At 37.6% G+C, this 14,491-nt stretch overlaps 1 protein-coding gene across 2 annotated transcripts in view; it reads left to right on the top strand.

The window, feature by feature from the left end:
• Positions 1 to 14,491, top strand: part of FAM241A (family with sequence similarity 241 member A) — a 272,688-nt gene that overhangs the window by 51,160 nt on the left and 207,037 nt on the right. The gene's annotated exons all lie outside the window — the stretch shown is intronic.

Here is a 14,491-nt window from a genome sequence, read left to right as displayed (position 1 = left end):
CTGCCTGAAGAAGTTTCACTGTTATAAATTTCACACTGAGGTTCTTTCTCACATGACTTGGTGCAAGCTCTGCAGAAGAGTTTGGGCTTTGGTCATAGCTCTGTTGGTGATTATTCCAAGGATGACTAGTGTCTCTGTTTCAACACCAAGTATTGTTTTATAGCATCTTTGTTTTTCATTGTCTTCATGTAGATTAAATGTGATCTAAGAATGAGCAAGTAAACCTAGGGGGACAGAAGGGGAAAATAAAAAGGTTAATTTAAAACTCACAATAAAATAATTTTAAAATGTGAGCATTTTTCAGCAGTTTGGGAATTCAGTGCAAAGGTTTGGGAGGAAGGGCAGGAAGAAGAAAGAGCTTATGCCTTTTTAAATTAAATTGTACAGCAAGTTGCAGAGGCAGAAATTACCATAGGGATGCCAAAAGGACGCTGTCGGGATAAAAGATAGAATACAGAGTTTTACCTACCATGCCTGAAATTTTGCAGTTATATTCAAACCATAAGCAGTGCAACCTTTTTCAGACTGATAAGTGTTATGAAGTATTAGTGAAGAAAGGAATTATTGTTAGGTAAAAGCATTATGTGCTACATCAAAGTTAAGCAAATAGTCATTATATTATTTCCTTCTGACAGATACTCCCAACAAACTACAGAAATATTAATAGGCATGATTTTTAAATGTAAGTTTTCCTTTTATTACATTCTGTTATTTTAAATTAATTTAGTAGCGGAAAATATTGAAAGAATTAGTGACTTAATTTAAGTTTCTACCAAATTATGTTGCAAATGTAGACATTGTTCCTAGAAGGTAGTTTATAGAGAGCCATGTTATGAGAATGTGAATGACAGGAAAAAGATTCTTACTTCTCAGGATATGAATTTGGTAGCATATCATGTGTTCCAGAGACAAATAGCCTGAAAGCTTCAGGCAACATCGAACTGACTCTCTGAACACTATTTGCTTATGGTTATATTGTTTCATTTTGTTTTCTTTTTCCAAAAGAATGAAATAGGCTGTTGGAAGAGAAATTTTTTGGGGGGCTCTGTAGTAATGATATACCATTAAAGATATTTAACCAAGCAGAGATTACCCAGGAAAGATTTCAGATTACCTTTTTAAACTTCTTTCGAGTTGTTGCATCTAAGAGATTTTATAAATAATGCAAGCTTCTGCATTTGAAGTGTATTTGAACATATAAATGCTGTCTCCAGAAGCCCGTCTTATTTTTTATACAGATGAAATGGAAGATATATTTTTAAGAAAACAAATAACAAAACATATTAAGTTTGTCTAAATACAGGGCTAATTTTGAAATACATCTTGCTCCTCTTTCATTGACAGTTGGAACTGACCCAAGGTTCTCTATCCTTGGTGAAGCAGATGCTGTTCTACAGACAAAAACCTAATTAAACTCAGTGCTACTTATGGCAAGGACATTTAGGAATTCACAGATTTCAAGTAAACAAAACAAAGCATTGGTTTTCAGATCTGGTCGCGGTAACATGCTGCACAGGTTTTTTTCCTAATGTTTTTTTGGAAGGAGTTTTTTTTAGAACTGTGGTCGTATGAGAAGACAAAAATTAGGCAATCTTTAATAGCAGCAAATATTCTCACTGTATGCCATTGTTTCTGTTTCTTCTCCATGTGTTCTTTAAAGTAATACTCTCATAAGAGAAAGTTTCTGCACAGAAATGAGATAAATAAAAGTGAAACATTTAACCAACGACTAGAATGATGTTATTAGCTACTGAAATATGTCTTGATGAAATCGTAGCACTGAAGCAATATTTTGACTGACTTTTTCAGCTTCATGTGTAAGTGACACAGCAAAAATTTCATGGCTTCTTACATTGGCGTTTCAAACACTCCTTGTCAAAGCATCCTCTTATGCCCTTGCCTTCTGAGTATAAAAGGCAAGGCAGCTCACCAGTTCTTTTCTAATCTGCCTGCAGTCCTCATCCACCCATTGGTATGTTTTCCTCCTTTGTCAGTGCCAAAGAGTAAAAAATGATCCCCACTGACAGAGAGTCAAAAGAACATTTTGAGGGCAGCACTAACTCCTACCTGTGCTGGGAGGGTTGAAACAGATATGTGTTTTTTGAATGCATTATACAGTTATTAGTATGTTATTGACTGAACAGGACAAAAAAAGGAATGCATGGGTAAATACTGTGATATTGATATGTATTTGATTATTATGCTGAGTATGAAATTTTCGGCTCAGAACATAATTGTGAAGTATTCCAAGATAATCTGAAATAATGATGCTTTTTGAAGGTGAAAATATTGGCATCTGATATGGTGATCTTCTGCCATGTTGTCATGAGAGAGGTTATTATGTTGCAACAATTCAATATCATCCTTTGGACTTTTCTGATAGACCACTTAACTATCTCAGCTTTTCCAGTGATCATCTCATTTATCTAGGATTATTGCAGTGAATTTACTGTTTGGTTTTCTTCCAGAACTGAAATGTCAAGTCCGGTGTCATGTATGCAGTAGCTTTGTGCTGTGAGAGCTCAACAGATCCACCAAAAGCTGCTAATAGTTGATCTTTGGATAGAGCTAGAAATAAATAAATCCTCTTTAGCAGATCAATATTCATCCCATTTAATGCTTCATGTGAAACTTGTGGATTTGAAGTAGTAATGCTGATGTACAGCTAATCGTTGAAATGGGCATTAGGGTTTTTATAGCATGGCAACATATTGTCAGACAGGAAGGAGGAAAGTGTTGGGTGCATCCTAAGGTGGGAGAAAAACTCCATAACAATATTTAATTTAATGCATGTTCATAATCCACACAATGGCCTACACTGCAATGATTTGCTAGGTTGGAGATGAATCCTGTATATCCAGTGTTTATTCCAGGAGTTTACCTAGTGAAGCAGATGATTCCCCCTTCAGTGGATCTTTCAGAGTCTAAAGATAATCACCCAGTCATATTTCAAGACATAATTTTCCTCTTTAATACTTTCCACTCAACTGGTGAATTATCTATCCATCTGTATAAGTACACAGAATGTGCACTTCCCATGGCACAGAATATATAAGTATTAAAGTATCTAGTAATTAACTTGTGTATACATTTGTGTAGGTGTGTATTACTTGGTTTCTGTCTAGAATTTGTATTGTACATATTCTGGAGAAACAGAAGGAGAATTTCCAGAGAAAGGATATAAAACATCAGTAAAAAGAATTCTGGGACAGTTTAAGAGCATATTTGAAAAGGTTTTGTGGGTTGGCTTTTTTTTTTTTTTTTAAGATGTGGTTTAAGGAGTTTTTTTCTTTCCCTTTAGTCTGCCTTAGTAATTAAATACTTGAGGCCATTATCTTCATTCTTGAAATGAATTTTAAAAAGCCTTTTTAAGTGAATAATTGTACTAAACCAGATACTGGCAAACATAACAAAAGTTGAGGGTTGAATTTTCTTCTGTTCCAAATCTGTGCTCTGATCTTTGTGATCATATGTGTCACTGTAAATAGCTTTCTTATATTTTGCCTCAGTGAGCTCTGGCATTCAATTTCAGCTGCGAAGTTTCCAGATGCTGTGCTGGCCAGTATATACCTTGGTGGATCATTCCTGTAAGATGATGCAAGCAAAATTAACCTCCTTGGCAGACCTCAGTCCTTTGGCAATTGTAGGAAATAGTCCATTCCTTTTTCATCAGAGAAAAAAAAAAAACTTCCACAGTATTGAGAAGTCTCATTTCCTTTAAAGGTGAAGCAAGAAATACCATTGTTTCATTAGAGATGAAACCTTACATTAAAGATTCTAGTATAAAACCCGTTTGTGAATATCATGTGAAATGACAGAATATGTGTGTATCACAATTCTTTGCCACTGTCATTAGTTTTGCCACTATCTTTGCCATTATCCTTGTTTTGCCAAGGAATATTTTAATCTTAAACCTACAAGAGACATACAGAGCAATATGTGCTGATGCAATGTGTAGTGAACTTCCACCCCTCTGAACACAGTTTAAGGGGCAACAGGGCCATTGCCTTCCTTTATAATAACAAATCTATATTCCTTTTAAGAAGTCTTTCCTGGGTCCAAGTTTTTTGCAAAAAAAATATGTGGGAGACTGTGGGGAGGATTAAATTTATCTGCAGAGCAGTAAATCACTGGGAAGGAAAAAACGCCTAGTTATATTTCATACCACGGGAGGGAGATGGTTTGGAGGGCATGGGTAATGACAGAGTGGGAACTTTCTTGGTTGCTGTATCTCTTTCAGTGAAGGTTAAATAATCTGTTAAGCACTCTTCTAATCCTGCTTCAATGCCCATGATGAAAAGTGGTATGGACAATAAGTATTTCCTGTGTTGTGAGGAAGGAATACTGACACAATTTTCTCATATTCACCAGCCTGGCTTTTTCTGCTGCCTTCTTGCATTACCTATAGTGCTATTGCTTGTTCTTTGTTATTCAGAAAATGTAATCAAGATAAAAGCCATTCTATCTAGAAACACTTCTGTAAGCTTAAAAAACTTCAGAACATGGCAAGAATAATTGTTTTTTCTTTCTATAATAAAAAACAAAAAAGTCAGGAAAATGTGTCTATTTTTTTTCTAAAGAATAATGAAGGAAGATCCATACTGCTCTGGGAACTAAACAGAATGTTCTGCCCCATTTAGGAAGCAGAAGTGTGTCTTGGACAAATGCACACACAACCAGATTAACAAATACCCAAAACAAACAAAACCAACCCCATCCATAACAACAATATCACCCCCAAACAAACAAAGAACAATAACTCCTGTATTGTTGACACACCGTATATTGATATAAAAGGAGAATGTACAAGTTACTATGAATGGAAATGTAAGGTCTGGTCAATTCCTTACTGTTGTGCTCTCTTTTTATAACTGGGAGAAGGGAGCAGGCTAATAATAGGAGTTCTGTTGGAAAAGCTATCATTGACATGACATGGACATTGGTGACTTCTGAGGCACTGAGCTTTCTTTATTGCTTTTACTGTGGGGTGGGAAGTTAGCCATGCTGTGACAAGGCTGGTCTGATCAGTGTGAGTGAGCAGACCACAAATTCAGAGGGAGAGAGAGAGACCTTCTGGCCTCTCCATCATAAGAAGGTGCCTCACAGGAGAGCTCACCAAGTGACAGTCATTTGATCACTTCCATGTAAGGCCTACTAACCTAAACACAGCAGGTGCCTTATAGAGGTCTGTTGAATGCTTTGAAGACCTTGCATTTGTCATTTATATTTGCATATAACAGCCTGAAGTTAAAATAGGGGCCAAGAAAGAGATATAGGTTCACACATCCTTCCTTACTGTGCTGCCCATATATAGAGATTATATCAATCAGTTGAAATTTGCAAACATGAGATTCTTCACTGTGTAAGAGGTGGTCAGTCTGGTTCTAGATTTTGGTCTGTTATTAATTATGTTCTTAAAAGCTACTACTGTATTTAAATACTGAGAAGAATGATATTTTTAAATAACTTACTGATAATTTTAACTAAGAGATAAAAAATAGATTTTTTGGTTTATTTTCTGGATTTCTAAATCAACTCTTGCTCATATGGAAAAATAATCAGGTCATTAACCTTGCCTCAGTGAAGTTGTTTTAATACTGATGATGCAAACCCTGCCATTTCTTCCTAATGCTGTACAGAGACTGGGGTCTCCCACTACTAAGAGTTCAAATCGTACCCTAGGAAAAACCTTGACAACATGTGATGAACCAAGGAATAACTAGGATTCTGCACTGTTCTTTTTTTTTTTTTTTTTTTTTTTTTTTGTGGGGGAGGCATCGGTTAAGGCATTCTTTGAAGTTCGATCTACATAGCAAATGTTTTGGTATTTTTTTTAATGGCTGTTTGCCAAATTTTTGGGTTTTTTCACTCTGCTTTCAGAAGGCATAGGCGGGTTGAGACAGGAAGCACAGCCTGAAAGGCTCGGCCAGATCCGGAGGGATTAGTTGCAGCAAAAGGCTGCTCTGTGATCCTGAGTTACTTTCTTAGTAGTATGGCAGAAAAAGAAAACACACACATTCTTGTATGTGTCCAGATCTTCATGCAAAGCAAATCCAGCAGACACATGGAAAATTAAATCACCCTGATAAGGCGTTTAGGAACATTCTTGTCAATATAAACGCTTATGGTGGTGTCCTTTTTTTCTTTTGGGCTTTGAAAACCAGGTGATTTTTTAATGAAACAAAGTCAAGTTTCTATATAACTGTAGTTTTCAATGATAGCACAGCAATTATGTTTTTTCTACTCTGGCTTTTGGAAAAGCTTTATATTTAAAGGGGAAATTAATACTTTTTGCTTAAAGTAGAAGTTCAAAAGCAAGTTTTCAAGATATGTTGAAAATTGATAGATTGTTTTTCTCCTTTTTTCTTTTCTTTTTCTTTTGTTTAATTTTCATTGGTGGCCAGTAAAAGAAGTTTGTTGAAAGTGCAAAGACCTTAACCTTTTAAATGAAAAAAGGAAGTCCTGATCCTGTCTTTACATTATTACCTGGTGGTTTTTAGTGTTTTGTACCTCTTACAATGAATGTATAGAGTTACCTTTAGATAATTTTCTATATGCACTAGAGTTAAAAAGATTCTAGGTTTGTGTTTTTGTAGGCAAATATTTCCTACACAATTTAGCTAAAATTTAAATAAAAATAGCAAAGAAAGACAAAAAAATTAAAAGGCTGCTTTAGATGGCCAACAAAACACCTTTAAACAGAAATAAGGAGAAAGCTTTGGTTATTCTGGGGGATGGGGAGTGCTACTGCTGTGCTGCTGTTGATTTTTTCGGTTACTAAAGAATAGAGCAGAATTTGTTACATTCTTTCAGTGTCAAATGTGGCTTCTTTGTACTGCAAGTTCTGGAGGTATTGAGGGAACAACCAGAGAGGCTTCACAATTAGCACTGCTTGTGAAAACTCTTTCTTGCATCAAGCTGCCCAAATGTCATTCCTAGTAAAACCTGTGAAAATAAGACATGATTTGAAATTACCAGCTTATGTGGAATATTAACTAACTGGTATTTTTACTGAAGTTCTTTAACTGTCGTCGGCATAGACAAGAGATTTTATTTCTTTTGTTTTCACAGTCCAAATAAGACATCTGCTATGTAACAAATACCATATATTTGTCTCAAATAATGATCTCGTATTCAGAGGTGTCATATTGAGGCCAACACACTAAGCTGGCACAGAGGAGCAGGGAAGATAATTGGCGACACACTGTAAGAATGCCGAAAGCCTCTTTCCCGTCTTCCTCCTCCACAGAAGGAAAGGGGTGGTTCAGTTTGGCTTGTTTAGTTGGGGTTTTCCCCGCTTTCGCAGTCCTGGAAACAAAAGGAACAGCAGAGGTCGCCCCTGCATGGCGTAACTCGGGCTGGAGGAGCGCGGCGGCGGCGCTGGCGGAGGGATGGAGCCGGCCGGGCGCCGGGCGGTGCTGCTGTGCCGGACACGCGGCGGCGGCACCGCGCCCCGGGGCTCCTGCGCATCACGGCGCCCTCGGTTCAAACGGCCTTTCGAAACAGGTCCGCAATCAGGAACGGGCTGCCCCGGGAGCTGGTGGAGTCACCCACCGTCCCTGGTGGTGTTTAGGGAAAGACTGGATGTGGCACTCGGTGCCGTGGTCTGGTTGACAAGGTGCTGTTTCAGTCATGGGTTGGACTCAATGATCTCAGAGGCCTTGTCCAACCTAATTGATTCTGTGCTTTGAATGTGTCATAGTCTAAGTAAGCATTTATTATGGATACAGATTATATATTTTTATTGTCATGTGCTGAGAAAATATTACCCTATGTGTATTAATACATAAAATCCTGTCTTTTAGATATCTGTCTCCTGTCAGCATCATTTGCAGAATTATTGAATGTCTGCCACCAGTGTTATATTGCACGGGATCCTCACCATGGGATGCACTGGTGGCTTCACCTTTGGATGATTTTTGTAAGCATCTGATTGAATGTGACAAACAGTGCTAATGCAAACTGGAGAGGTAGATCTGGTATGAAAACATCTCAGAGTGTCAGTCTTTAAAGATATGTTGGAGCAGCCTTAATTTTTAAATTCTAGTTCATTAAAAAAATACAGTGTGATGTTAAAAAGACCGTGATGTTCAAAAAACACTTAAGCTGAGACTAGTCAGGTATTGGTTGATAAAGCTTTTCTACTGCAGAATGACTCATCAATCTGTATACTCATCCGAATGTATTTATTTTGAGATGACTCATAATACATGTTCTGTATAGTGTTAGACACCTGAAAACAGCAAGTTTCTTACACAGTGTCCCATGTGTTTCTAACAAATAACACAACTATTAGTTTGGTCTTCACCTTTCCCCCTCTAGAACTTTTGAAAGGACTTGACTTAGTCTTGCTGTAGGGGAAATAGTTAAAGTATAAAAATTTTCTAAGCTGGGAATACTACTGCTTCTCCCATGAATACATAATGGTAATGAAATATCCAACCACCAGTATTGCCTCTCTGTTAATCAGGGTGAAAAACACGGGGGTCTCAAAGGTCATAAAAGAGTTAGGTTCCAGAGTATGGTGAGATTCCTTTCCTACACTTGTACCTGCATTTAGTACCTGTTTGGACAGAAACATAGGAGAATTTTTCTGTGCGTACAGGTGAGCTTGTTATTTATGCAGAGAACGGTGTCTGTGCAGATCAACCTCCAGGCCGTTCCTTGCAGGCAGGTGCATTCTTCCACCAAGCTCCACAAGTCTTACTACATCTTTCCATTTAACAATTTTCATTGCTGTGTGAGCACAGGATTTGCCAGGATCAGAGGTTACTAGCACACTGCCTTTACTGCTATTTCACTGTGGCCTGAGTGAGCCAGTCTTGAAATCTGTCTTTTATTTCTCTTTTGTGTTATTGTTGGTGGGAGATTTATTTCTATCCCGTTCCTGCTGTCGTTATTTTATATAGGCTCTTGTTAGTCTTTTGTGTTTTTTGTTTTCAGCCTCAGGTCAATTTAAGTCCTGTGACTCTAAATCCTCCTTGCATCAAATGTCAGATTTTTTCCTTCTATGTCTGTCCTAAAACTGTAATTACATCAGAGAAATTGTGTAATGATGCAACTGGCATCTGTTGGAGGCAGATCTGTTCAATATCCTTATTTTTTTTTAATGTCACTAGCTTAATTTGGTGGTGTTCTAATCCCTTCTACCTCTTTTCCCTCTGATGGATTTAGTTGTAGAAATTTGTTGTAGGAGTCCAAAATTGTCTGCTCATCTTTCTTTTCCATCAGTCATTTGTCTGGTTTTGCTTCAAAACTTGCCTGACTGTTGATTGATTTAAGGCATCTCATCTCGTTAATCTTTGTATGTCATAATTTGTACTTTTTATTGAGTAATACAAATTATCTAAGGAATGCTGATTCCCCAACTGAGCTGATGGTCCATTCTGAGTCTTATTTAATGCAAGGACCTGTTCCTTCAACAGGTCTGGGAATTAACCTGCCTGAACTTGTTGTTGTGCTGTATTAGCACCCAGCAGGTCACAGCAGCTGTCAGCTCTCAACTCTACCATGTAATGAGGCAGTCACTCTCTGTCTATCCCTATACCGCACAGTCATGGGTCCTGTAGAGATCTAAGAAATAGATTTCTGTATTTTGTATAATAGCATCTGATCCAATTCTAGCTCAGCCCTCAGATGTGCTACAGCCATGCTACATGAATCTAATGTACCATGCTTGTCTCCTTCATTGAAAGCCAGTCATCAGCTGGGAACAAACCCACACAAAGATCCTGTGTTGATTTTGCACATTTGTAAGATGATAGCAATTTGTGCATATGTAGCTTTTGGGATATGAGTAGTTTCACTGAAGCTAGTGTAACTCTTTGTGTGTTTGACTTTAAGCAAGTTTGAAAGATCACATCCCTGGTGACCAATTCTGTTCCTGATGAACAAGCAGAAACAAAATACAGCCTTAATGTCAGAGCTGCAGGACTAGTTAAATGCATATTGTTTTCACTAAAGCGGTAGACTTTATAGCTTGAAGTGATTTAAAAAAAAATACCCTTTATGCAGACCAGATTTATGAGGAGGTTTAAATATTCATTTATACAACAATTGCAGACTTATTGGTGGAAATACTAAATAAAATTACAAATCCCGAAATTTCTCAGCTATATGATTTAATTTCTGAAGCTTTGTCAATCAACTCACTTCTGTCTATGGACACACTGAGGAGACCGAAAATATATAAAAGCCTGTGAATTAATAATGCACTTTCATATCTCAAAAGAGAGAAGTAAAACAAATTGGGTTTTGGGTATGTATTTCCTTGCAGTTAATTCCTTTTTGTTTGGTAAATTTCTACTATGCTTTAGGTGTACTTTATGGTGCTCAGTGCTCTTTATTTCCTGGTGGTTTTTTGGTGTGTTTTTTTGTTGGTTGGTTTTTATTTTGGTTTTGGTTTGTTTTTTATTTTTTTTGTAATAGCCACTTCACTTTGTGTGAATATGACAGCTGTCAGTAATTCATTCATTTGATAAACTTGCTGGTAAAATGCTTCTGGTTTATCGCAAAAAGTGTGTATGAAGTTCTGTGAAGAGATGCATCTGTTCAAAAGAACCTGAATGGAAGTTGTAGTGAGAGCGAGATGGGGTCATCTCTTCTCACAAGGAAAAAGCAGTAGGACAAGAAGAAATGGCCTTGAGGTTTGCCATTAGTTGTAGACATTTAGATTGGATAGTAGGGAAAATTTCTTCACAGTTGTCAAGCATTGGAGCAGGCTGCCCAGGGAGTCAGTGCCATGGCCATCCTTGAAATTTTTCAAAGGACTTGTAGATAGGGTGCTTGGAAACCTGGCTTAGTGGTGGACTTGGCAGTTCTGGGTTAATTACTGAACTCACTGATCTTGGAGGTATTTTCCAACTTTAATGATCTATGAGTCTATGAAAAAGTTATTTACAAAATTTGTCTATTTCAACAACAATGGCATAGTTCTTAAGGCACATACATTAGAACATAAATTATACAAGTTCGCACTAGAAGCATATGAACTTCATACGTCATCTTAATGAGTGAGATTTTTTTTCCTTTGTAAATTTCCTATAAATTTGAAGTGCACGTAAGTCAATGTTTTGGTGCTAACATTTCTTTGCTATTTGATGACATATTGGTGCAACTCTATGCACAATGTACCATGTAACATCTCCAATGTTAAAATTAACATTTTTCTGGTCATCTGCCATACAGAGAATGCATTGATGATGACTTAATAAATACATCTCATCATGGTATATTATTTTCATTTCCTTATCAGTAAGCTTTACAATTTGCACATCTGTCTCATCTGAACATAAAGAACAAGTATATAAAATGCCAGTGTCCTAGCTCAAGGGTAACATGGAAATTAGTTTTTCCAGCTACTGACCTGATGGTTGTATGTCTCATTTCATGTCTTGTCTTGCTAGCTTTGTATTAATATGTGTATAAATTATGTATAATGTAAATGTATTCATAGTTATTCTTTGAGGATAACAAAACAATTACTTGTATTGATGTTTCTGACATATATGCACTGGGAATGTGCAAAGTTCTGTTTCATGCTGCAACACTGTAGTTTTCTCAAAAATTGTAGTCAGCAAATATGTGACTTGATGTGTTTTCCTCTACAAAGAATGAATATGTATATTTCTCTCAAAGCATATTCCACAGTGAAAATAACAAACTCATAAGTAAACCAGTATTTTATTTTGCTAACTGTTGGTTTTAAGGGTTCAGTTGCTTTTCTGTCCTGTAATATCACTAGTAGAAATGATTCACCAAGGCAAACTGTCTTTGCTTGAATCCATGCAACCTTGATTTTATTCTGCATCAACCCTCTAAGAGTCCATATAAAATATTATAAATAAAGGCATGATTTTCTCAATACCCACCAGCTCTATAGTTTTCAGGAAATACTAAATGATACATCAGAAAAACTCCTGGGGTAGGAGTTCTGATCACAGTATGGCACAAGAAACCCATATAAGGTTGTTCTAAGTCATATTTACTCATCTTCTCTTCATCTCTCTCATGATTCCAGAAACAACAGAATTGCAGCCAAGCCAAGCCTGTTTTGTTGTGTGCAGTTTTGGTCACCACAATACATGAAAGATATTAAACTATTAGCGAGCATCCAAAGGAGGGCAGTGAAGGTGGTGGAGAGGAGCCTTGAGAGGAAGCCGTATGAGGCGTGGTTAAAGTAACTTGGTGTGCTCAGCCTGGGGGAGAGGAGACTGAGGGGAGACCTCACTGCAGTCACAACTTCCTCATGAGGAGAAGAACAGGGGCAGGCACGGATTTCTTGTCTGTGATGACCAGTGACAGGACCTGAGGGAATGGCCTGAAGTTGTGACAGGGAGGTTTAGGCTGGATATTAGAAAAAGGTTTTTCACCCACAGGTTGGCTGGGGACTGGAACAGGCTCCCCAGGGAAAAGTGGTCACATCACCAAGGCTGAGAGACTTCAAGAAGCATTTGGAGAATGCTCTTGGGCACATAGTGACTCTTGGATTTGTCTTGTGCAGGGGCAGTAGCTGGACCCAATAATCCTTGTGGGTCCCTTCCAGCTCAGCATATTCTGTGATTCTGTACTGAATATACCCTTAGAAGGCAAGGCAAAATGTACCCACACGAGCTGGTCTCATGGGACTTAAAATCAGCACAGTTCTGAAAAGATGTTTTTGTCCTAGCTGAGTGTGTAAAAATGTTCTGGTACTCCCAAATAAAAGTTCCAAAGTGCTGCCATTTGTTTTGGGTACATTTCATATGCTATACTACCTTTTCCCACAAACAGAAATCCCATCTAATTTTTTTTTCCACTAGTTTAGCTTTGGAAAACATTCTATTTAATAAATATACTGAATATAATTTATTGAGCTGAGATTAAATTTTATCAAGCTAAACTACCCCTAAAAAATAAGAAATAGTACTTAATCATTTAAGCTGAAGTATTTGCATTACTTCATATGTGACTAAAAGTCCAGTGTCATGTATTGAGTGAAGGTTTGTATTTCTATATCTTATCTGCTACCTCAGGAAACATCATAATCTGAATCCTAGGTGTGAAAATATGAAGCTCCAGAAAAACCAAAAACCCCCTACAAAACATTAGACAAGGTCTTAGATGCTATTATACTCTTATTAATTTGAGTTTTTCTCTAGAAGAAAATGCTATTCATACACGTTTTGTAAGCACTGCAGAATACATACCACAGTTTGCAAGCCCTTATATTTTTTCTCTTGGATCTGAGAACTGATGAGAACTCTCCCCTGACTTTCCTGGCAAATGGCTACTTGGGCCCCAGTGTCAAGGGGTGGATTCACAGCCAGAATGCTGAGGCCTGTAAGCTGTGAAATTCTCAGAATCCCTCTCTTTCATTTTGATTGCAAAATATCTGTCCTCATGCCTGCTGCAGTGCAAACTGGATCAGTGTACATGTTGTTGCTCACCACTTCTTCTGTAAACATAAACTACTTCATCCGTCCAAAGATGCTTTGTAGAGTCACAAAAACCTCTCTATTTTGTATCTACACAGGGCAACAAAATTTCTGGTTTATTTTGGATTTCAAGATTTTTTGACTCTTATTTTAGCTCATTTGCCATTTGACTCGTAATTTTCTAGGACAAGGTCAGACAAGTGACTTTGCAAGTTGCTATAAATTGCTTAGATTCTAACATTATTTTTATGGCTTTGCATAATCTCTTCAATGTTGACAGGGAAAAATGAGAACACCAGATTGCAAATCTCATTTGTGCCTTTCTTTCTTGCCAGATACTCTAATGGAAGCCACAATTCTTCAGATACTGATATTAAACTGGGATGTACTAAAAAACAAATAGATAATATTTTCTCCTTTTGAATTTTGCCATTGTTCTAGCATATTCATACTTTGTATATTTTTATTCCATATTACCCTTTCTGTTTCTGAATCACAGATAGTCTCCCATCAACAGTAGTGCTTCTGTAAATCACTGCAGCTCAGCAGATCTATTCCTGGTACAGGTGATGTCAAAGCATTCTTCCTAATAGGCAGAATTTTAGTTCAATTCCTTCATTGTATATTACAAGTGATTTATTGTCTGGGTTGAATGTATGTGAAGCTCAGTTTAATTATGTAGAGCCTAATTACCAAGAAAGGTTAGCAAATGTGATACTGAAGAAGGGCTGCCTGGACAATCTGGGAAATGACAGGTCTGTCAGTTTGATGTCAGTTCTGGGGAAGGAACAGATCATCCTGAGTGCCATCACATGGCAGATGCAGGACCACCAGGGGAGCAGGCCTGTGCCTCATGGATTCATAAAAGACCTGCTTGACCAACCTGATCTGCTTCTATGGCAAGATGTCAGTTGTTTGGTGGATGAGGGAAAGTCTTCATGTGTCCACCTGGACAGTAGTCAAGGCTCTGACAGTTTCCCACAGCATTTTCCTGAAGAAACTGGCTGCTCGTGGCTTGGATGCCTGCACTGTTGGTTGGGTAAAAAAGTGGCTGGATGGGCAAGGCCCAGAGATGG

The sequence above is a fragment of the Lonchura striata genome, chromosome 4, assembly GCF_050655825.1.
Source record: "Lonchura striata isolate lonStrDom1 chromosome 4, ASM5065582v1, whole genome shotgun sequence".
Taxonomy (NCBI): Eukaryota; Metazoa; Chordata; class Aves; order Passeriformes; family Estrildidae; genus Lonchura; species Lonchura striata.
This window is presented reverse-complemented; position numbering and strand designations above follow the sequence as displayed.